Source organism: Peromyscus californicus, unplaced genomic scaffold, assembly GCF_007827085.1.
Source record: "Peromyscus californicus insignis strain IS unplaced genomic scaffold, ASM782708v3 Scaffold_14__1_contigs__length_90479793_seg_2, whole genome shotgun sequence".
Taxonomy (NCBI): Eukaryota; Metazoa; Chordata; class Mammalia; order Rodentia; family Cricetidae; genus Peromyscus; species Peromyscus californicus.
Genome location: NW_026294436.1, coordinates 54,721,187 through 54,745,951, shown reverse-complemented (window position 1 = coordinate 54,745,951; position 24,765 = coordinate 54,721,187). Strand labels below are relative to the sequence as shown.

General features: G+C 41.4%; 1 non-coding gene and 2 pseudogenes across 1 annotated transcript; all 3 read left to right on the top strand.

Annotated features, from left to right (window-relative positions):
• Positions 1-758: 758 nt before the first annotated feature.
• On the top strand, positions 759-1,413 carry LOC128109313 (E3 ubiquitin-protein ligase RNF125-like; annotated as a pseudogene).
• Positions 1,414-6,527: 5,114 nt separating this feature from the next.
• On the top strand, positions 6,528-7,522 carry LOC128109312 (eukaryotic translation initiation factor 4E-like; annotated as a pseudogene).
• Positions 7,523-15,097: 7,575 nt separating this feature from the next.
• LOC128110225 (U6 spliceosomal RNA) lies at positions 15,098-15,204 on the top strand. Its single transcript, XR_008218175.1, has one exon. It is a non-coding gene; the product is annotated as a U6 spliceosomal RNA (small nuclear RNA).
• Positions 15,205-24,765: the final 9,561 nt, after the last annotated feature.

Below are 24,765 nucleotides of genomic sequence, written 5' to 3'. Positions count from 1 at the left end.
CATTTTCAGGGTCTGGCCCATGGTCATAACACATGATAAATCACACAGTTTTTCTCAGGCTAGTTAGGTCACAAACACCAGCCAGTAAGTAAACACTTGGCCTTCCATGTAACTCTTTTCCAGACAGAGAATGACACTGAAATTCAGGACTTACAATAGCAGTAGCAGGCTGAACCCTGAGTGGTAGGGGTACGTGCAGAAAAAGAATTATTGCAGGGAGTTATGTCTACCAAAGTTGCTTCTGTTCTGACCTTGATTCATCAACAAAAATCACCTGGGATCTTGTCTTTGTATATTTTCTGCAGAGGCAGCTTAATCTGTTTTGAATTTGTTCTAAAATTAGCTCTGTTTGAGACTGAGAATATTGTTACTTTCCTGTGTCAGTTAAGAAAAATATTCTGATATTATTTTTATATATCAGAATTATACAGCTTAAACAGAAATCATCTTTCTGACCATCCACAACTGTGAGTGTGCCCAAGGATGGAAAACACACTACCAATGGGCTATGAAAGGAACCCCATAGATGTTCTTTTTAGGGAGGTATAGCAGTGGCACATGAGAAAGTTACAGACAGAAAACAACCAGTTTCCACAGCCAGTGACCCCACAGCTTTGCCAGGTGGGGCTCCCCATCAGGCAGTTATACGTCTGGTGGGTTGACTTGTCAAAAACTAGTTGTCACCTGCTGTATACTGCCATGGCCCTCAGCACACTCATGTAGGAGGCAAGCAAACAAGAGGAGTGCCCTTATGAGTCATGACAAGGACAAGTCCATGCTGCTTCTTCTACTCTGCAGACTCTGAAGTTCAGTTACCTGCCTATCATCCCTTTCAATCCTCTGAGTGCCTGGAAGTTCTACACCAGCTGGTCCAGATAAGCTGTGGCCACATGTTCCGACAGCCCTGTGTTGAGACCAGTGTAAAAAAAAAAAAATGAACGTGTCCATTTTGCCAGGTATACCTTCCTTCAGAGGGAGTGCCAACAACTGACATAGCCAAAAGAATAGAATTGGTATATCAGAGCTATACTACATGGACTAGGGCTCTGGTTTGCCTCAGAGACAAGAGGTGCATGTAGGAACTTGTAAGAAGTACATGAGTAAGTTTGGGTACTGCAAGAACTTGGTGAGACAGCAAGATGTGCATCTCCATTTTGTTGGAGGTTACTGGATGAAGACAGCTTGCTGGATCATTGTATTATCCACCACAGCTCAGAAAGGAGGCCTGTGTTCTGTTTGCTTTACCATTTACTACCTAATAGAAGTCTAAGTACCTTCAATGGCAGTTTAATTAGACATTTGCAAGTCAGCTACACTTTGTTTTTTGATCTTATAATTTTTGAGGACTTGCTTATATAAAGAATGTTAGATGGCTCAGTTATTAAATATGTAAATCATTCAAACACCACATAATTTTATGAATAGAAAAGGGACCATTCACTTATACCATTTAAAATGGTTGAAGGACTGGAGGGAAATTATCAATGTTTGATGGAGAAAAATATACTACAGTCTTATACATTTGTCTTTGTTTTGTTGCATTCAAGAACTTCTTTCATTATGATGGTTTAGATCTGCTTTTACACTCTTGAGGTTCTTAGACATGTAACCATAAAGAATAGTCTCCATTAGCCATTGACAGATGAGACACAGGCTGAGTATGTGGTGGATGAGCTCTGTGTGCACATTGGTGATGCTGTGTATAATACTACTTGCTCATGACTATCATCATGGTTAGACAAGATAATCAATTTCTGTTCTATGTAAAAAGATAGAGAATGGAAGAAACCAAGGACACCAGAGGAAATCTGAAATCAATTTTAATGTTCATGTTCTAGTCTCTAGTAAAGGAGTGTGAATATTCTTATGTGAGAGGAGGAAAGGAAAAAATTGAAGTCAAGAAGATCCATTTTAATCAAATTAAAGTACATGATGCTACAACAAATTTTGTGTTTAAAATGTATACTTAGTTTGGCATAGTGGTTCATGCCTAAAGTTCAAGTTCTTGGGAGGTAAGGTTAAAAAAATTCAAGAGTTCAAGGCCAGCCTTAGCTAATGACACCATACCCTAAAAAACATTAGGAAACTGAAAAAAAGGAAGAAAATATATGTAAACTTAACTATTGTCATACTATATCTATACATTGTAGCTAGAGTTTTCCTGCCTGACCCACGGTCAGGGCAAATCTCTCTCATCTGCCAGTCCCACAGCCACTCAGACACAACCAAGTAAACATAGAGACTTATATTGCTTACAAACAGTATGGCCATACCAGGCTTCTTGCTAACTGTTCTTACAGCTTAAATTAATCCATTTCTATAAATCTATACCTTGCCACGTGGCTCATGGCTTACCGGCATCTTCACATGCTGTTTGTCATCATGGTGGCTGGCAGTGTCTCTGACTCAGCCTTCCACTTCCCAGCTTTATTCTCCTCCTTGTCCCACCTATACTTCCTCCTGCCTGACTACTGGCCAATCAGTGATTTATTTATTGACCAATCAGCAACACATTTGCCATACAGAACATCCCACAGCAATACATATAAGAATTTAATACTATATATTTTGAAATATTTGTAGCTTATTACTTAGAAATATTTTGATAATGTAAGTAATTTCTTAACCCACCTGATTATATTTATGGTAGAAATTTTTCACATTGATAATTTTGAGTGGAAATCCTAAGCTTGTAATTTTAACATCTTAAGAAAGTATAAAATAAAGTATAAATTCTAAAAACCAAAGTGGGGAGCAGCATAGAGTAGATCAACTCAGTCCTCTGTCATGCCTAAAATGACTTTGCATTTTCTTTGAATGAACAGTTCTTTCTTTGTGACGGGTGATGGTTTCTCACTGGAGCTGGTATACATACAGGATTACAGAGCATACCGTATACTTACTATCTTGAGAAATTTTGTAAACATGAAAATATTTTTATTTTCATTTTTTAAAATTCCAAAACCACAATGTAAAAAATATTAAACACAGAGAGAAATTATCCCATGCCCTATGACTCCAGTACAATCTGGCCTTATCTTTTTCTTTTCCACTGATTCATACTTTTCTTATTTTAAAATAAAACACAGTTTATATATAGAATACAATTTACATATTGAATAACACTGTAATAGAATGATTTGATGTGGTTTTAGACAGACTAAACGGGGAAATTTTTCAGGTTATAAAACCTGTCCCCCAGGACAAATTTCTTTTAAATCACTTTTTCTAAATGGGCTATTGTGATAAATGTGCTCAGTGACTAGTTCTGTCTGTTATTGTACTGATGGTCAACAGAACTGAAGAGAGATCCCAACTTTTACAGTCACTGTCTCAAAGGAACAGCACACATTGGTTTCTTTGGGGATGCAAAGCTCGTCCTCAGTGCACAAAAAGTTGCGTTCACATATATCCACCATGAAAACCAAATGATGGAGTTGAAACAAGAACAGACCTAGATTTGTATCTTTCAAGACTCCAAAGTGGCCTTTGCCTGTGCTCCAACCTTTCTCATCACCTTGTACTTTTCTTAAAGATTTTTAAGTGTATGTTTCAGGATGCACGGCTTGGTTTTTGTACTTGTTTCTGTGTTCCTTTGTTCCAAAGGGGTTTTTATAAAATCCCATGTCTATCAGTGTCATCTGTATGTTGGTAGCTCCTCACATTAAGGCTCTAGCCTAGATAATTTGCTGTATTTTTGTGCTGTGGGATAATGCTCTTGTACACTGGTTTAATAAAATGCTGATTGGCCAGTAGCCAGGCAGGAAGTAGGTGGGGCAAGCAGACTAGGACAGTGCTGGGAAGATGAAGGGAGGAGTCAGGAGTTGCCAGGTAGACACAGAGGAAGTAAGATGACAAGGCAGAACTGAGAAAAGGTACCAAGCCATGAGGCTAAACATAAATAAGAATTATGGGTTAATGTAAATGTAAGAGCTAGTCAGTAATAAGCCTGAGCTAATGGCCAAGCAGTTATAATTAATATAAGCTTCTGAGTGATTATTTTATAAATGGGCTGGGGGACTGTGGGGCCAGGCAGGACTGGAGAAAACTTTCAACTACACTTTTGAGTGTTACTCACCTCATCCCTCAGCAGCCACTATCTCCTGCTGTGTAAATGTGTCTCTTTCTGAATGATGTAAAATAGCACCCACATAGAATGTAGACTTTTAAGACTGACTTGCTTTCACTCAGCATACGTTTGCTGAGAGAGTAGATATTGCACATGTCAATGGCCATTCATTTCCTTTGTACATTCCCACCACTCTCTATTTAAATGTTCATCTGTTGAGAGATACTGGAGTTATTCTCAACTTACGGCTCTTACAAATAAACCTTCTAAAGGAATTCATATACATTTTTAGTACACCCATGCTTTCATTTTTCTAGAGTAGATATTCAGGAGTGTGACTGATGAGTCAGAACTTAAGTTTATATTTAGTTTTCTGAGGAACTGTCGAATCATTTCCTAGAGTAGCTTCATCGCTTTACTTTCCCATCAGCCATGTGGGAGAAACTTGTTTGTTGCACCTCCCTGCCAGCAGTCGCTATAAGGAGTCTACAAAGATGGCCCTCCTCAGTGTGTGTACTGAAATCTCATTACTTCCTTAGTGATGGATGATGGCAAACATCTTTCCATGTCTCTACTCCCTACACATGCTTTTCACCAATTGTCCTTTCATTTATTTGTTCATTGTCCATTTGTATTTTTCTTTCTTTTATTGAGTTTCTTGAATATTCCATGTGAGTCCTGTCAGAGATATGCTTTGCAAATTCATTCTCTGGAGTTTGTCTTTCTTCTTTGTTGAGACAGGATCTTTCTAGGTCAGCTAAGCTGGCTTTGTCCCTGCTGTCCTGAGAGTATAGACGTCATCGTACCTGGCTGTCTTTTCATGATCTTTATAGTGTGGTCTGCAGAGAAAAATTAAAAATCCATTTAGCTGTGGTTATTCCAGTTTCTCAGTTAATCAGAATTATCTCTTTGCCCCATAGTTATCATATTACAGATCACAAATATTCTATAAAACGCACTTAGAATGTTGTTCCAGCCACTTCCTGACTTCTTTTCACACCATCCAAACATACCTGTTTCTGTCTATTGAATCTAATTTTCTTTCAGTTCTTTCTACTAGAGACAAAGAACCAAACTGGAATCAAACTTAGGGCAGTTTATAGCAAACTGGATGCTATAATAATGCACCAACATGCAGACTGATGGTTCCCAAGAGCTTTCTGGAGACAAATTTAAAACCAACAAGTGACATGAAGAGTGGCAATTTTCATCTACATGGAAGCTGTTTAGAGACATTATTTAGATTGTAACCCAGAAACAGATTAGAGTCCTGAATTTACCAATACATATTTCTGTGTCTCTGGAATATTTTCCTTGCCTGTAGGATGTAGCTAGAGTTTTCTCCAGTCCTGCCTGGCCTATGGTCAGGACAAATCTCTCTCATCCGCCAGTCCCGCAGCTGCTCAGACCCAACCAAGTAAGCACACAGAGACTTATATTACTTATAAACTGTATGGCTGTGGCAGGCTTCTTGTTAACTGTTCTTATATCTTAAATCAACCCATTTCTATTAATCTATAAGTTGCCATGTGGCTCGTGGCTTACTGGTATCTTAACATCTTCTCATGGCGGCGGCTGGCAGTCTCTCTGACTCAGCCTTCCTGTTCCCAGAATTCTCTTCTCTGCTTGTCCCACGTATACTTCCTGCCTGGCTACTGGCCAATCAGTGTTTTATTTATTAACCAATCAGAGCAACATATTTAACATACAGAACATCCCACAGCAGTAGGGGCTGTGGCAAATTTAATATTCTACAATTCTAAATCATGGTGACATATCACAGTCTTACCTGTGAGAAAAGTGCTGCACAATCCTGGTTGGGAGCATTCAGAGGGGGATGAGGTGGCCATCCCAATAACTCTAGAGAAAGCTTTCTTGTTTGTTTGGTTTTGGGTAGGACAATCATAATGAAGACACCAGATACTTCCTATTCCTTCTAGAATTTAGTGTTTAATAAATCCTCCACGTCTCTGGGATTTCTGTATTGCAGTACTCTGAAATTCGTTAATTCTAATCTCAACCCATACTGAAAATGAGTGATTGGCTTTAAATTAGACAGAACAGCACCTTTTTTTTCTTATTGTAAGTCTGGGTTAAGGGACAAGAGGGGCAGGAGTGGAAAGGGAGGAAGAAACAGATACACAGCCATGCAGTAAGAAAAATAGCACCAGGCTTGGCTTCTAATGAATTATAATAGCATCTTTGCTCCAAGAGAACTTCACAAAGAGAAGTACATCTCCAAGGCAATTTGGAAATCAGTTTTAAAGATGTTTTTCTTCCAACCTGTCATCGTAAGATTAGGAAACAAAAGATTCTGTGCATATATGGAGAGAAGAGAAGTGTAAGAATACTAATAGCTGCTGCTGGAGGAGATGGAGTAGAGACAGAGCCCCTCTCCAGATCATGAATGGGAACATGGAGGAACATGGTCATCAAATTGTGTTGAGCAGTTGGGGAGATGGTCCAGTGGGTAAGAGTGTTTGCTGTGCTGTGTGCTGGGAGTTTAGAGCTCCCATCCTCCACATAAAAATAGCACAGGCCTGGTTACATGCACCTGTAACTGTGCAGTGGAGACAAGTGGAGCCTAGAAGCTCCCTGCTCAGCCAGCAGAGCCAAAATTATGAATTTCAGGTTCAGTGAGAGACCCTGTTGAAAGGGAATAAGTCTTCCTTTGGCTTTCACATATGAATCCTTACCACCCAACACATACACATGTTCAGACACACTCACACACATAATCAAACTGATACTTAGAAAAGTAGTTGGTTAATTGGATCCAAACATTTAACCGGGTGTGGGGGTAGACCAATCCAAGATGGAGGTTGTGGAACTGGAGATCACCCCTACAGGAAAGGATGAAAATATAATTTAATCAGGGGGTTGCTAACCCAGAACACTGTTTTAAACTTCCTCCATGGAACAGTTGGATGCTCTGTTTGTTTTTTGGTTTTGTTTTAAAGGAGAATAAAAGCAGAACTTGGCAAACAAACCTTTAATTGATCCCTAAGTTTGATACTGTTGGAGACTTTTGGGCTCTGTACAACTATATCCAATGGTTTAGTAATTTAATGTCTGGCTCTGACTACCCACTTCTTAAACATGGCATTGAGAAGATAAAAAACAAACTTGGAAGATGATGGCTGATTACATTGAATGAACAGCAGAGACAACGTGACCTCAGCCACTTTGGCTAGAGACCCTGCAGGGCCTCACTGGAAAATCCTTTGATGACTAGAGTGATGATGTATGCGGAGCTGCTGTTAATGTTACAGCTAGAGATGCTAAGACAGTGACATGGACCACGGAATGTGAAAATAGAGAAGCAGTCACACATATAGGGAGGGTATACGAGGAAAGGTTGGGACTTCCTCCAAGCACAGCTATTGGTCATCAGCCCATGCACACTCAGCTACAAAGAGTGGTCCCACCATTAAAAATAGGTTTGTTGTTTAAGAGAATACTTTCAGAGTATTCTCATAGGACACTGGTCAAAATTTGGGAACTGAACCAAAGTCTCATCAAAGCGGAGTGGACTGCACTGAAGTTTGATTCCATCTAAATGTGGCTAAGACATAAGAGAAGTCTCATTCACCTTTGTCTTGTATGATTTTTCTTCTAGAATGTCCATTATCCCAATCAAAGAATTACAGTGCACGTCATCCCCAGAATCCACAAATGTGTTCCTGGTCCACTCGGCAACAGCTGAGTAGAATTAACATCACACTTGCTTGCCTTCCCATCCTGGGTGGTGTGAAAGTATGAATACAGTTTTCTAGCAATCTGCTTCCTTTGTAACAGGATCCTAGACCTCAGCACAACTGACACCATGATAGTGTTCCATTTAAGGCCTTGGAACTCAGCACACAGGCAATAAGAACAAAGACCTAATCCATCAAAGTCCATAGATCTGGGAAAATCCCTAAATGTACCAACCTTGTTTTTTGGCTTCTGTGATTCCAGTTCTGGCTAACTGTTCTTACTTATTAGCTGAGGTGTGTCAAACCAGGATATGGTTTTTGTGCTTAAAAGCCCACCCTGAGAAAAGCTCAGGACTGGACTTGGGTCCTGAACATCTAGCATAGTTGCTGACCAGCTAGTTAAAGAGTTTCTATTGGCTTGAACTTGCGTCTGAGTGGTCTTCTTTGGTGAATGCCTCACATCACCTTCCACAGCATTTTCCCTGCCTGTAGTCTTGCTGATGGCTGCTTAATTATCATTTGCCCCCTCCTTGACAACATCAGTGATTCTGATTCCAGTTTTTACTTTTGTTTTGATATTTTTTTCCTCATATAACACTTGTGGGGGATCCAGGAATATGACAAAAAGATGGAATAAACATTAAGTATGTGCATTCTGTGACAGTTTTTTTGTGACTGCAAAGCTTTGCTACAAATTTATGCATTTCATTCAAATCAGTGATCTATTTGTGTGATTTCCTAAACATAATTGTGGAGTACAAAAAAAAGTAACATCATAATTACATCCCTAGCTAGAATTGGTGTACCTGTTCTTGCACCTTTTTGTTTTTTTGTTTTTTTTTTCCGAGACAGGGTTTCTCTGTGTAGTTTTGGTGCCTGTCCTGGAATTCGCTCTGTAGACCAGGCTGGCCTCGAACTCACAGAGATTTGCCTGGCTCTGTCTCCCAAGTGCTGGGATTAAAGGCGTGGGCCACCACTGCCTGGCTGTGTTTTTGCATCTTTAAGCTGGTATTTTAGCACTTTTTAAAACTCGGTTATTTTAATTTGGTTAGAAATGGCTTAAGTAGAACAGTGGTCCCATTCATATGAAAACAGTGTACAAAACCAAATAAATATGTACAGTCAAGTGTCTTTTCGGAAACTAGATTTCTCCTGTTTCTCCATATCTGTGGAAGGAATCTGTACTTTGTAGTGCACAGCAGTCGCTTCTCTTCTTGTAGTATCTTCCCATGGACAGCCCAAGTTTGGAGCACTAGTTTATTGTTATGTCTATTAAATATGTTAATAAATTGAATAGATAGCTCATATACTGAAACCATTTAACCATCTCAGATTTGAAAAGGATTCGAAGGTGACCCACTGGCCAACTCTTCTTCTTTGCTTTTCTTTTTTTTGTGCACAATATAACCAATTATTCAGTTTTGACCATTTTCTTTTCCTTCTAACCTTTCTACCCCACCTAACTTCATGGTCTCTCTATCTCTCTCACTTTCTCTAAGACAAAACAAAAACCTCATTAAAAACATGGAGTCTGCTTTGTGTTGGCATAGAGCCTGCCTGGGAGTGTGGTTGATAGACCCAGTGACACTCTGAGAAAACTGATTTCTCTTTCCCAGCAGGTATCAGTTGCAAGTAACTTCTTGGTTAGAGGTGGGACTCTGTGGCTACTTCCCATTCTCAGCCCAGCACACTTTTGGACATGTACACTGGAACAAGACTTGCCACAAATCTTGAGGATCCCCCAAATGATTCAGACACAATCCCTTTCATGAAAGAGCTGGCGTCTGCAACCAGCAAGTCTAGTCAATACAGCAAGAGAAACAGTGCCAAGGACCGGGGAGAGAATCCAGTCAGTAAGAAGAGCTCCTGCTGCCCGTGTGCAAGGACTTGAATTTGGATCCCTGCCATCCATGTCACAGCCAGGCACGGCCATCCACATCTGTGATCCCAGTGTCTGGGCACAAGGGTGATGGAGACAGGAGGATCATTGAGGATTTCAGGGGGTTGCTGGGCAGTCAAAAAATGACAAGCTCTGGGCTCAGCTGGAGATCCTGTTTCAAGGAGGTAAGGCAGAGAATAACACACACACACACACACACACACACACACACACACACACACACACACACACACACAGTGGTGACAAGGATACAAGATGTGGTGTTTCTGAGGCATGTGCAGAAACTACTGAAAACAGGAAGGAAGAATGCTGATTTCTCCCTAGACCCATGGGAAAACCACATGAGAGATTTGTAGTTGGGGGAGATAAAGTTAGAGAAGGTTTCAGAGTCAAAGAGGAGTCCTCTTTGGGCTCTAGTATCATCAGATTATTCTTTTGAAGGTACAGATGGAGTGAGGAGACTAGGAGGTGAATGGGGTAGAGTTAAGTAGACATCCCCAGGCTTCTAATCTGCAACCAAATGCAAAAAAAAGGTCCCTATTACAAGGTTATTAAAGATTCAAATTTTTGCTTTATGTTTTAAAAATCCGTTATATTGTCAACAGAATGATTTGTCTGAAAACAGCATCAGAATCTGAGCATTGGTTAGTACCTTGGAGAGTATGTCTAGTGAGAAAGAGGCAAGAGCAGACATATCCTTTGTACAGCTGGGACTAAACTCAGAATCCAGTTTTTTGTTGCCTTTTTCCATTATCTTGCTTCACAAACACACAACCCACCCCTTTCAGGCTATACTTATACTCTCCCCAGGGTGCTAGATAATGTTGTCTATTTAGACTATTTTCATTTTGACATCATTTTCCCATGAAGATTTTGTTGTTTCCTCTTTCAGACATGACATGAGGACCTCAGGCTGGCCTGGTCCCCATGGCACCTTAAAAGACAGTGTTCCCCAGGGAGAGGCCACGTTGGGGATGAGTGGTCTCAGAGGCTGCATTCCCATCGGCCCTGGGCTATCTTAGAAGAGCTAGAATACAGGCGAGGTTCATTCCTTGAGGAGGAAAACATTCACGACTGCAGCCTGCACGGCTTCTTCTGATGCCATTTACAAACACTGTGGTTTGAATCTGTTCACAGAAAAATTAATTGTCGGTTTTGAATGTTATTGCAGAAGAAGCCCGATCAGTTTCTCAGTGTACCATTCTGGGAAAATCTGACCATCTACAAGATTCTATTTCAGATGGTCTCCAGGAAACAGCTTATTAAAAAGCATGCCCTTTCCAGGAGTGGCTTAAGCGGGCAAAGCTCTTTCCCTTTCGGTCCCCAAGACAATGCAGGCATTGTACAAAGACATAAGAAAATGTGTCTACATTTCTGTGTTTTAGGAAAGCTAAAGGTGGCCAACTGTAAAACGTTTCTCTCCTCACTGACACTTCTGACCTGCCTTCATATGTTTCTCCATGACTTAGACCTCACAGTCCCTAACCAAAGCTTACTACAGAAGAATGCAAACCAAATACATTATCTAGATAGCTGTGAGAGCATTGGCATAATGCTTGGCCAAGAGTCAGTGATCTATGTGTGCTGACTAATCTAGTAGTGATTTATTTCTTTGCTTGCTGATCAGAATCCCTAAACTCTGTTTGTATCAAGCCCTGGAGTTAAGAGGCACTCACTTTGAGATCAAACTTAGTGTACTCACAGTCCCTGAGGAAAGGTGCACCTAGGAACACTCTTGTGACCGAGTGCAAAAAGTGATTCCAGTGGCTGGAACTCTGGCTATGATAAGGGAGCATCAAGTGCCTTCAGAGACAGGAAAGGGGTGTAGATGATCTCTGACTCTCAAATCCCAGGAGCTGTTGCATAATTCCTAGAAACTGCAGCCATTTTTCAACACCCATTAGTACAATGCAATTTGCTAAGAATCTACTGGGAAGCTCCAGAGAGCCTGATAAGCAGAGAGGGCCATCATCCTGAGTGAGGTAACCCAGACTCAGAAGGACATAGTATGTACCCACTCATAAGTGGATACTAGATGTAAAGCAAAGGATTATCCAGACTACAATCCACAACTCCAGAGAAGCTAGCTAACAAGGAAGACCCAAAGAGGGACCCATGGAAATAGATGAGATCTCCATGAGTAAACTTTTGATGAGGACTGGGCAATGGAGGGTAGGGGATAGGGGATGAGAACATAAGGGAATGGGATGGTTAAGCTGGAACAGGGATGGAGTGGGAAAGCAATGAAAGAGATATCTTGATAGAGGGAGACATCATGGTGATAGAAACCAGGTGCTAGGGAAGTTGCCAGGAATCCCCAAAAATGACCCCAGCTTGGACTACTGGAAATAGTGAAGGGGGTGCCTGAACTGAACTGGCTTACCCCAGCGATCAGATTGGTGAATACCCTAACTGTCATCACAGAGCTTTTCTACAGTGACTGATGGGAGCAGATACAGAGATCCACAGTCAAACACCTGGCAGAGCTCCAGGAGTTTAGTCAAAGAGAGAGGAGAGGGATTCTATGAGCAAGTGCATGAAGATCATGATGGGGAAACCTGCAGAGATGACCAAACCAAACTAGTGGGAACTCATGAAAGTTGGATCAATGGCTGTGGAGCCTGCCTGGGACTGGGCTAGGCCCTCTGAATGGGGAGACAGTTGTGTAGCTTGATCTGCTTGGGGGTGCCCCCAGGCAGTAGGATCAGAATCCATCCCTGGTGCATGAGCGGGCTTTTTGGAGCCCACTAGGTATGATGGGACACCTCATGCAGCCTTGAGGCAGGAGGAAGGGCTTGGACTTGCCTCTACTGGATGTGCCTCCCCATGGGAGGCCTTGCCTTCTTGTGGGGTGTGTGTGGGGGGGATGGGTTAGGAGGGGGAGGCTGGGGGGACAGGAGGAGGGAAGGGGGATCTTGGATTGGTGTGTAAAATGAAAAAAATTTTCTTAATTAAAAAAAAGAAGGGAGGGCCTATAAGCAAAGTAAGTTACAGAGGATGAAAGAAAGAGAGAGAGAGAGAGAGAGAGAGAGAGAGAGAGAGAGAGAGAGAGAGAGAGATCCAAATGCAAACAATAGTGAGAGGCAGTGTTTGAAAGGATGCACAGGGGACAAGTGCCCTGAGTGCTGAGTTTTCAGGGAACAGACTCTTTCCTCTGGCAGGAGGGGAAAGACAGTGCAGCAAAAGGGAAGCCAAGGTCAATTCTGAAGGAGCACTGAGGACCCCTGAAGTTAGGATCCCCGTGTTCACTGTGCTCACAAGGCAGGGAAACCTTTTTGTTTTTAAGATGTATTTGTTTATTTATTATGTAGACAGTGTTCTTTCTGCCTGCATGCCAGAAGAGGGCACCAGATCTCATTACAGATGGTTGTGAGACACCCTGTGATTGCTGGGAATTGAACTCAAGACCTCTGGAAGAGCAGCCAGTGCTCTTAACTGTTGAGCCATCTTTCCAGCTCAAGGCAGTGAAATCTTATCAATACGCAGCACATTCATCCCCACTTATTCGTTATACTGTGTGTATGTACTTGTGTGTCTCTGTGTAAGTAGAGGCACACGTGTATCACAGCATGCATGCAAAGTCAGAATCTGTCTGTTTTGTCTCTGCCACCTCGATGGATTTCAGAATAGCTGCCCAGTAAGCTTCAAGCCACTCTGCCATCTATGCCTCCCATCTGACTTTGGCATGGGTTCTGGTGATTGAACTCAGGCCATTGAACTACAGTGTAGCAAGTTAAAATATCTATAAACATTATTGTATATATTGTAGACTTAGGTTTTCTTTCTTTTTCGAGACAGGGTTTCTTTGTGTAGTCCTGGCTGTCCTAGAATTCATTCTGTAGACCAGGCTGGCCTCGAACTCACAGAGATCCGCCTGCCTCTGCCTCCCAAGTGCTGGGATTAAAGGTGTGCAGCACTACTGCCCTGCTTATGTTTCTTAATATAGAAAAGAAAATCATATATATATATATATATATATATATATATATATATATATATATATATATATATAGAGAGAGAGAGAGAGAGAGAGAGAGAGAGAGAGAGAGAGATTAAGGGACTTGCCCAAGGTAACACAGCTAAAAAGGGCAGAGATAGTCATTCAGACCCAGGGGCTACGATTTTGTTTCTCATAGTCTCCTGAAGCTTCCCAGGTTCAGAAACAGGCATATTTGGATTTGAATTAATATAAGTAAATTCTGCGCTCATTTTTTTGTGGTGTCTTCTTTCTATTTCCTCTTATTTGTAGTCTACTAATAGGATCATTGGTTGAATTGCGTTAGTTATAACTCCCATATAAATGTTCTCTTTCCTCACTTGCTTTCTTCAGAAAAAAGACCTAGCCAGGAACTGATGGTACACACCTTTAATCCCAGCACTGAGAGGGCAGAGGCAAGTGGATCTCTGTGAATTTGAGACCAGCCTGGTTTACAGAGCAAGATCCAGGAGAGCCAAGGCTACACAGAGAAACCCTGTCTTAGGAAAAAAGAAAAAGAAAAATGGCCTTACTACACTGAAACTATAGCCCATACTCCAAAGAACACGACTTCAGTTAACCTGCTTCAATATTGTCACTAAGAAAACACACATTGGAAATTACCAAAAGCCTCAACTGTTTCCCTGACCTGGATGCATATCTTTCATTGTCCTTATTGACTACAGCATGAGGTTTAAATATTGCCCATCCAATGGGCTAAACCATAAGATCCATAAGATCATGAACATCCTCAATTTTGTTCAGAGATGCAGCCTAGTAAGTAGTCCTAGAAACCTGGATGTTTCCTGCCATATCTGTTTACTGGACTGAGTGACCACTGAAGCCAGAATAATGGGTAGACTGTGTGGGTCTCAGTACGTGTATCTAAACATGAATGTATGAGGGAGGTAAAGACATGGACAGCAATTCAGTTGATGCAAATCTAAATCTTCCAATTAACTTTTATAACTCACATTGGACTTCAAACACATATTTTGCTAGTGTGTAGCATTATGTGTGCTCTCCCTGTACCAAGTTGGAATCTAAGATTTGATGGTGAGTTTCCAAAGGCTCAACATGCACTTCGAGGATGATGTTTGGACTTCATTTATCTATCCATCCTAGTTACTACTGTGGTGTCCTTTGGTCCTCTCCATAATGGCTTCTCTCTAGATCTTAGAGTTCTGTCAGTCCATCCTTCATATACACATAGGTACAGGGATTTGAGTGCAGTTTTTCAGCCCTGTCTTGAAGTCTGTCTGTGGACCTCTTCACCTGGATACTCTAAGGAACCATTTCCCTCATAGGATATTCTTGTGTTTCTCAGGTTCTGTTTTAAAAGGTTGGTCCATCTTCTACTCTCCAGGCCCCCATAGACCTGGACCCATCTTCCTAGGTGTGTTAGTTACTTTTCTCATGCTGTGACAAAATAAGTGACAATAAATGACATAAGGGTGCTCTCTTCAGCAGCACATAGACTAAAATTGGAACAATACAGAGAAGATTAGCATGGCCCCTGGACAAGGATGACTTGCAAATTCATGAAGCCTTCCATATTTAAATAAACAGATAGATAGATAGATAGATAGATAGATAGATAGATAGATAGATAGATAAATGACATAAGGGAGGAAGGACTGATTTGGGCTCACGGTTTGAGAGCATAATCTGTCCTGCATGAAAGGTCTGATAAACAGCGCTGGTGGCAGCGCTGGTTACAACAGAACCCAGCATCAATATTCACAGCTTTATTGGGAGGAAAAGCGGGGAAGGGGATACAGGAGAGCCAGGCCTGGAGAGGAAAGCACTCATGGAGAGAGGGAAAGATGGTGGGGGAAGAGACAGAGCAGAACAGAGAGCGGGTGGGGTCAGTGACCGGCTTTTTAAGGGCTCTCCGTGAAGCGGGCTTGCGGAGCTTCACACATAGTCAGTGTAGTCTCCAGCACACACTGATGACGTAAGACACAAGACCTTTTGCTTAACTCCTGAACTGCATATGTGCGGCCACGCAACTGGAGTAAGGGCAGAACTCTAACACTGCAGGGAAAGCAAGATGACAGGAGCGGCTTGTGGTTGTGGTTTGGCAGAAGGTCAGGATCCCTGATCACATCTGGGCAGATGAAGAATCAGGGAAAATGGAATACAGATACCCAGCTGGATCTCCCTTCTATCTCCTCTCATTCAACTGGTAAATCCAGCCTGTAGGATTTGTGTCATCCATATTCTGGGTTGGTTTTTCACTCCCCAGTCAATCCTCTCTGGAAAAATCCCCACTGGTGCACCCTCATCAATAGGTATTCCATAATCCAGTCAAGTTGACAAAATTCATGTCACACAGGGACCATATAAGAGATATAGAATGAAGGTCTTCTGTTTCCAAGGCCCAGAAAACTAAGTTCACATCAACTCCCTTCTGTCTTTTCTTTTCTTCCCAGGCCTGGAGAAGCACTTTTCTAGTCAATGGGGTGAGGCTCACCTGATTTCTATCTTTGTCTACTTTCCAACGATTTCACATCTTCTTCGATTCTTTCTAGAAAGTTTTGAAAAACAAATCCAAAAAGACTCACAAGGCATTTTGGTTCTCACCAGAATGGTAAATAGAAACTACAAGCTTGTATAGAAGAACAAAATGGGAAGACCACAGGGCGTGATTTCTAGTTCAAAAACATTTCATCATATTTCTTTTTGGTAAATCTTTGCATTCCTGTGGGATAAGAAGATATTTCTCATCCAATCATTTGATATCTTTCCTCAAGAGATTAGAACCTGGGGCTGTCTCAAATTAGGGTCTCTAGGGAGATAAGCTCCTTAGGCAAAGCAATCCAAAGAAGAACAGCAAACTACTCACAGTAGAGCTAGCCATTTTGAGGTCACTTGTCAGGAGTTGCTGAGGTTGACATAGTTAGTGATGGAAGCTGGCTTGTATTTTCAGGGTGCGGTGGGGAATTCTCAAGTCCATTGCATCTTGCTGAGGCATTTTCTCAACACACGTACGTAATGTCAATGTCATAATAGTTATCTTGGTAACAGAACATGAGTCCTTGAGCATCAGTGTGCCTGTCAGTATTTGTTCTGGTTCTGGGAGGTGGGGGGGTGCAAAACAGGTTGACCACACATCTTCTGTGACAGGCTTACTGGCAGGCAACATCTAGGTCCAGCCATAAACTGACACCACCCGGGGATCTACCCAGCGATGGGGAAGGACCTGACATCCCAAACATTCGAACCATTAGATAAGGTGGCCAGATGCCCCTGAGTCTAGCACACACCTATTTTTTTTTCACAGATACCCCTAGACAATTGTCAGCCAATCAAGATCCTGAATCCTGGAAATCCCCTTACCCCAACCTCTGCTATGATAAAAACCCTACCCTGCCTGGGCCCAGGTCTCTTTGCTCTTACCACTGCCTTAGACAGAGAGACCAAGTCCCTGGAGCTTGAAGATTATAAAGGATCTTTGCTTTTACATACCGGATTTGGTCTCTGTGGTGGTCTTTTAGGGGTCCCCTCGATCTGGGCATAACAGTTCTCAGATGGTATTGCATTGGAGAGCCTAGGATGGTATCTAGTTATTTGGATTTTCTGGGATTCTGCCTTTGGTGTCAAGCAGTGGTCTCCATTTCAAACACCACAGGGCTGGTCGGAAGGCATGGTACTCGGAGGTCCATCATCACCTCCAGTTTCTGCTGTGTAATATTCTTGTCCAGGTATAAGTGAGCTGAATTACATATGTCAAGAGACAGATGATGATGTACATTTGTAATCCCAGCCCTCAGGAGATACAGGCATGAGAATTAGGAGTTCAAGGCAAGCCTCAGCTATGTAGTGAGTTTGAGGCCAGTCTGGACTACAAGAGGCCCTACTTCCAAATCAAAACAGGAATAATTAGAGTAAATAGATAGTATGTCAAGAAGCTCCTACATTTACCATAGAGCAGTTGAGGAGAGTGCTGCCTGATGTATATGCACAGGCCTTTTGTTGTCTTCAGCACAAGCTGAGGGGAGTACATTCTTTGTTTCCACCAGTGGCTCCAGAGAAAGAACAACTTGTCTAATCTTACATTTCACATTAAAAACATTTTTTGTTAAGCATCACAGACTTGGTCTCAAATGCTTCCAAGGGGTAAAATTTGATTGCAGCAATGACTGCATTATCCTGGCAAGAACTTGAGATCCATAGTCAGGAAATGAGGGCTGGAGTTCCAGCTCCATCACTTTTAGGTCCAGTGATTTGGTGTGACAAATCCTGATTTAAATCTCATTTTTTCGGGTTATAAAATTACATGAATAGTCATGTCTACCTCATCAGCTAGAAAGATTAAGTGAAATCTCATCTATGAATAATACTTTGTGATCTCTGAATTAAACAAAAGCCCATGTGTTCATTATTTACACTGTTCATCTGTGATTCCTAGACTCTCTGTGTGACTCACAGTCTTCAGTTTTCCCCAGACCTTGCCAAGGTCACCCGTGATTGCATAATGCAGATACCTAACCAACAATACAATCTTCATCTCCTTGACCCTAAGTCCTTCCCCATAAGCAATCCAATATTGCAGAATCTGGGCCTTGGAATAGCCTGACCTCTGTGATAGTAAATTCCAATATTCTACAATCTGATCCCCATCTCCCCAGCCCCTACTTAAAGTGGTTCTATTCCTCCAATGCAGCCAGGCTCCTTACTTTATTACAACTTTGTTATTAAGCCAAGCATGGTGGCTCATGTCTAGGGTCCCAATAATCAGGAGGCTGAGGCAGAAGCATTGATATAAGTTTGAGGCCAGCCTGGTTAGGTAGTAAATTGCAAGTCATCTTGGGTTGTAAGATGATGTAGCCACTGGTAGGATTCTCACGCTTTGGGGAATGGATGGCCCTTCATCCCTGTAGATATGGATGAGAAGGGAGAAGAACATGTTGAAGGAATTATGATCAGGGATGGAGACTATATGATCATATTTTATTTTATACGTGAAATTCTCCAAAGTAAAGAAAAATTAAAAATAATAACAAATAAGAATTTTAAAACACCAGAGTGAATAAACAACTAAGCAAATTAAAGAAATACTGTGTGTTCAGAAAGGAAGGCTTTGTTCTTCAGTTTTTTCTTTTCCTCTCAGGCCATCACACTTCTGATAGTTTCATAGTTTCTCTGTTTTTCCTATCCATCAGGGATCCACAGTGAATTTCTCACCAGCACTTTGAAGACTGGACTTCACCCCTCTATGATTCCCCGTGTCTCTTCATGGCTGCTGACAACTCCATCTGCATCTGCCTTCTCACCCACACCTTTGAATTTCAGTGCACTCCTATGGGGTGTTGGAAATCTGGCCCCCGACCCAGTGGTGTGCCCTTGTGGTCTGATGAACCTTTATCTCTGTTCAGGCTTCTCTCATCTCCAAATGGAGCTGGCTTGTATTCCATAATGCCTCACAATGCAAATTGCTAAGAATAAAGACGAATTTTTTACTCTACCCCCTCTGAAATATCACTGATGACCACAGGCACCTTAGGTTTATGGGGAATGTACCATCTATCTCTGAGCCCACAGACTTACAATTTATTCAAATACACATTTGTCCCTGCAAGTTCTACATCCCTTTTCATTTTACTTTTGTTAGTATTTTGTATTGTTTTGTGTTTTTGAGACAGGGCTTCACTGTATAACCATGTTGGCCTCCAACTCAGGATCCACCTGTCTCAACCTCCTGAGTGTTGGAATACAGGCATACACTACCACATGCCATGACTATTTCCACTCACAGAGAGAAAGGGAAGATTTTTCTTCTCCAGATCAGTGTTAGTTCTTTTTACATCTCATGATTTATTCCCATAAAGTAATTTATACCTTCAATGTTGTCTTTAAAGTTCTACTTACTTTGCTTACCCATTCCTTCCTTCTTTCTTCCTTCCTCTCTGATTCTGTTTCTGTCTCTGTCTCTCTGTCTCTTGTCTCTGTCTCTCTGTCTCTCTGTCTCTCTCTGTCTCTGTCTCTCTGTCTCTGTCTCTGTCTCTCTCTCTCTCTTTCTCTCTCTTTCTCTCTCTTTCAGAGCCTGGGCTGGGCTGGACTAAAACCAAGCTGGTTCTCATCCTCGTTGTTATGAGTGACATTTCTCAGACATTTTCCTCATCTAAACTCCTATGGTTCTCTAGATAACTTAATTTTCTTATCTGTTAAAATCCCATTAAGGAAAAAAATGTGTTAAGTGACACTAAGTGCTTTGGTTGTAAAACTGTAAGGCTTATCTCTTTTTAAGAAAACAGTGGTTATCCCAGACATAAACAATAACCTTCAAATTGGGAGTCTTGGTTTAACTATGGCTATTATTCATCATCATTAAAAAAAAAACCTGGAAGCATGTAACACCAGAGCCAAGTAGCTTTTTCCTTATAACTAGAGTGTGTTGAGAGCATTGAAGATCATGTCATACAATACCTTCATTGTGTGGATAAGGAAACAGAGGTCCCAAGAGTTAAAGTGATTGATTAAGCCAGTATTGATAATGTATGTTTTTTATTCCCTATGTCTTTGATGCTCTGGTATTTGAGGCTTTGATACTGGAAAGACTGCCCTGTATAGTACTAGTTAAGTCCTAGAGAAAGCAAAGCACCCATATGCAGACTTTGGTATAGAAAGTCCAAACCACCATCTGTTTGTTTGGGCCCAGACTAGTCTTGAACTGAACTAGATTAGTCTGGAATTGAACTGGAGATCATCCAGCTTCTCAAATGTTGGAATTACAAGGATGTGCCGGCACACCATGTTCGACTCTGTGTTTCATCAGACCCTCACATCAATACTCCTGTAAGGTACCTCAGTGCCAGGTTGTAGCTGCTAAGTCTACTGTTCCAGCTCACAGCCTTCAAAATGGAATCAGAAGATACGATCTTAAACTTTTGTAGTTTACCTAAGCTATCTGTCTGTTCCTTCCTGGAATAACCACAACACAGGTTCTGGACCATTTTCCACTATCTTCCTTCTCTTTCCTGACCGGTTAGGTGGCCCCTATAGGCTTGAATTTCTAGGAATCCATGAAGATAAACTTTCTGCGTGACAACAGTTCCATGTCTGCTCTGACCCCGCTGGTTCAGGTACATTTCCAACAATATCATAGTTGCTAGCAGTAAGAGATATGGGACTGGTACCTGAATGTCAGACAGGAAACCCTTTCTTCTTTTACTTTTACTGTGCTCATACAACACTAACCACCTCCAGAGAGAGCTGAAGTCCAAGGATGTGTCTCTGAAGAGGACCAAATGAGATCATAAAGATAACTGCTGCTGGAACAAAAATTAAATACAGCACAAATGTATAGTGACATACAGTGTTAATTACTATTCCTAGAAATATCTAAAGGAATATTCATAATGTCTGTTGGTGTTGTGTTTATGCTCACTTGTGGAAGGAGGTTGACATGAAATTGAGCTGGAGCTAGGGAAAGGAACCAAAATTTGCTCACCTGGGTTTTGTGCTTGCCTTTTGGACATCTGTGGAAGCTTGGCCTAAGCATAGTAACATTAGAAATTCTGTGGAAATGCTTAGCCTTGTGGTCAATGATTATGATCCCAGCACTGGAATTGAGGTAGGAAAGTGGTATTGGGGGTATTGAGGCAGGAAGAACATGAGCAAGAAGCCAGCCTGGGTCAGAGTGAACGTGAGCAGTCACTTGGTCTATGTGCACGCGGGAATGAGGAGAGCCAAAGATCCACCTGCACACGTTGGTGTGCCTGGAGTGGAGTGACCTCAAAGAAAGCCTTTATACTCCATATCTGAGGAAACTGAGACATGGTTATCTATTTCCTAGCCAGGCCAGCTAATCTGTTCTAAATGGTCTGACATCATAGACGTTGAGCTCTAAATGGCTGTTTTTGTGAGAACGCTGAATTCCTGGGGTGAATTGGCTGCTATAGGGAGCAGCGGGTAAAGTGCCCAGAGACGGTGAAAAGAATACCTACTTCTCTCACTGCTCTAAAGAAGTTAGAGCAAGCTCATAAAAGGTCCAAGATTTTGAACATCCCAGAAAACAGTTAGGACAGTGAAGAGGACGTCCCTGACTAAAATGAGAAGAGACAGAAGGAGGCAATGTTTCATCCCTGAACTCTCCCAAGACCAGGATTCCTCAACTCCCTTTGAAGGCTTGCGGTCCTGAGTCAGTTTGGGACTTTAAGGCAGGAAAATGTGGATTATCTATGTAAAGATCATGTCATTTGGATCCGGGTCACTTGCTGCAGGACCTGAGATGTTAAGATGACTGCATGTTAATTTTCTTGTTTTTCAGCACAGCACCGCTATGTAACTACTATGTTATTACTAAGTCCACTCAGTGTATGGAGAAGAGAGAACTGAAGATTTCAAATGCCTGAAACCCCAATCTTTACTAATGAAACAGAAAATAGCTCAATAGTTTTCTAATCTACCACTTATCTCTGTTTCATTTTTGTTTGGAGTACAATTTTTAAGACAATTTAATCACTTCTCTACATGTGTATGAACTTGACTTGACTCTCCACTTTTCTGGGACAATCATTTTGGCCCCTTAATGAATGGAATTAATAAAAATGTATATGTTGATATTACATGAAATCTCTCATATTGGCTGGACATGATTGCATACATCTTTAATCTCAGCACTCAGGAGGCATAGGCAGGCAAATCTCTGTTGAGGACAAAACCAGCCTGGTCTACGTAGCATGCTCCAGGTCAGACAGAGGCTAAATAGTGAGACCTTGTCTGTGAAAGAGAAGTCTGTCAAATTGAACTGGAATGGAGACATATACTCAAGCTAATTAAGTAAGGTCTAAAGAGTTACTCCATTACTATGTGACACCTTAGGACTTCGTGGATGTAAAAGGTCTGATTTGGAGTTACTGCCTCTTATTCTTTTGAGCATATTTGCTATCTAGTCTCTGTGTTGGGAAAAGCAAAATGCAAGGTCTCAGGCACTAAGCAAGCCAGGCAGCACTGAAGCATGTCTCCAGACCCGCCATCTGCACCCTCAGCATAGCTCTCAGCTAAAGGAATTCACAAGGACCTTGTAGCCCCATAGTCACTCTGGAAGTTTCAGAACATGGATACCTGTTAAGAAGCAAGACTGTGCCGGGCAGTGGTGGCACCCACATTTAATCCCAGCACTCGGGATGCAGAGGCAGGTGGATCTCTGTGAGTTCGAGGCCAGCCTGGTCTACAGAGTGAGATCTAGGACAGCCAGGGCTGTTATACAGAGAAAGCTTGTCTCAAAAAACCAAACAGAGAGAGAGAGAGAGAGAGAGAGAGAGAGAGAGAGAGAGAGAGAGAGAGAGAGAGAGAAAGAGAGAAAGAAAGAGAGAAAGAGAGAGAGAGAGACTGTTGGGAAAAATAAACTGAACTGCTGCTAACTTATCTCAGGAGAACATTTGAAAAATGTTTTCAGTTTTCATTTGTTAATGAAATTCACACATGCTATTTAGACATCTCCTCCAGGGACAGCAGAAAATTCGAAAGTCCCCTGGGGAATTAAGCATTTAAATTTCCCATAAACTTGTTTCTTTGCAAGCATAGTTAATCAAGTCAGGCAATGAGAAAGGAAAGGAATTGCCTTTATCCAAATATACAAAGCTGGACTTCTCGGGAGACGCTGGTCTCTCCCAGACCTCATGGATTGCTAAAGCTTTAAAAAAAAATACATAGTTGAAGATTGAATTTTTTTAATATTGTTCATTCTTTTTTATATTTTTTTACTTTATTTTATTTTTTTCTATCATCAGCTTGATACAGTATAAATTCTTATCCTAATAGTGAAATGTTTCACTGAAGCTTGCCCAGTGATTGAGTAAACCAAAACTTATTATAAGCCACAGTCATCCTAGGGTCCCCCCTGCTATGTAGCCTCCCTGATTCTGTAGGTTGCAGTCTGATTGTTCTTTGCTTTATAACTAGTATCCACTTATGAGTGAGTACATACTATGCTTGTCCTTCTGAGTCTGGATTACCTTATTGAGGATGATATTTTCTAGTTCCATCCATTTGCCTGCAAATTTCATGCTGTCATTGTTTTTCTCTGCTGAGTAGTACTCCATTGTGTATATGTACCACATTTTCTTAATCCATTCTTCAGTTGACGGGCATTTAGGTTGTTTCCAGGTTCTGGCTGTTATGAATAATGCTGCTATGAACATAGTTGAGCGTGTATCTTTGTGGTATGATTGAGCATTCCTTGGGAATATGCCCAAGAGTGGTATGGCTGGGTTGTGAGGTAGATTGATTCCCAATTTTCTGAGAAACTGCCATACTGATTTCCACAGTGGCTGTACAAGTTTGCACTCCCACCAATAGTGGAGAAGTGTTCCCTTTGCTCCGCATCCTCTCCAACATAGACTGTCATTAGTGTTTTTGATCATAGCCATTCTGACAGGTGTAACGTGGTATCTCAGAGTTGTTTTGATTTGCATTTCTCTGATGACTAAGGATGTTGGACATTTCCTTAAATGTCTTTCAGCCATTTGAGATTCTTCTTTTGAGAATTCTGTTTAGCTCTTTAGACCATTTTTTAATTGCATTGTTCAGTATTTAGATGTCTAGTTTCTTGAGTTCTTTTTTTTAAGATTTATTTATTTATTATGTATACAGTATTCACTTGCATGTGTCCCTTCAAGGCCAGAAGAGGGCACCATATCTCATTACAGTTGGTTGTGAGCCACCATGTGGTTGCTGGGAATTGAACTCAGGACCTCTGGAAGAACAACCAGTGCTTTTAACCTCTGAGCCATCTCTCCAGCCCCTTGTGTTCTTTATATACTTTGGAGATCAGTCTTCTGTCAGATGTGGGGTTGGTGAAGATCTTTTCCCATTCTGTAGGCTGTCGTTTTGTCTTATTGACCGTGTCTTTTGCTCTACAAAAGCTTCTCAGTTTCAAGAGGTCCCATTTATTAATTGTTGCTCTCAGTGTCTGTGCTACTGGTGTTATATTTAGGAAGTGGTCTGCTGTGCCAATGCGTTCAAGAGTACTTCCTACTTTCTTGAAGATTGAATCTTAATACTATAATCATTGTATCCACTGAAATTGTGTAAGTCAGTGATATATAGTTTTGTGGTTATTAGCGATTTTAGAACTGCTCAAAATTTCCTCTCAATTCCGTCTGTAACCAAC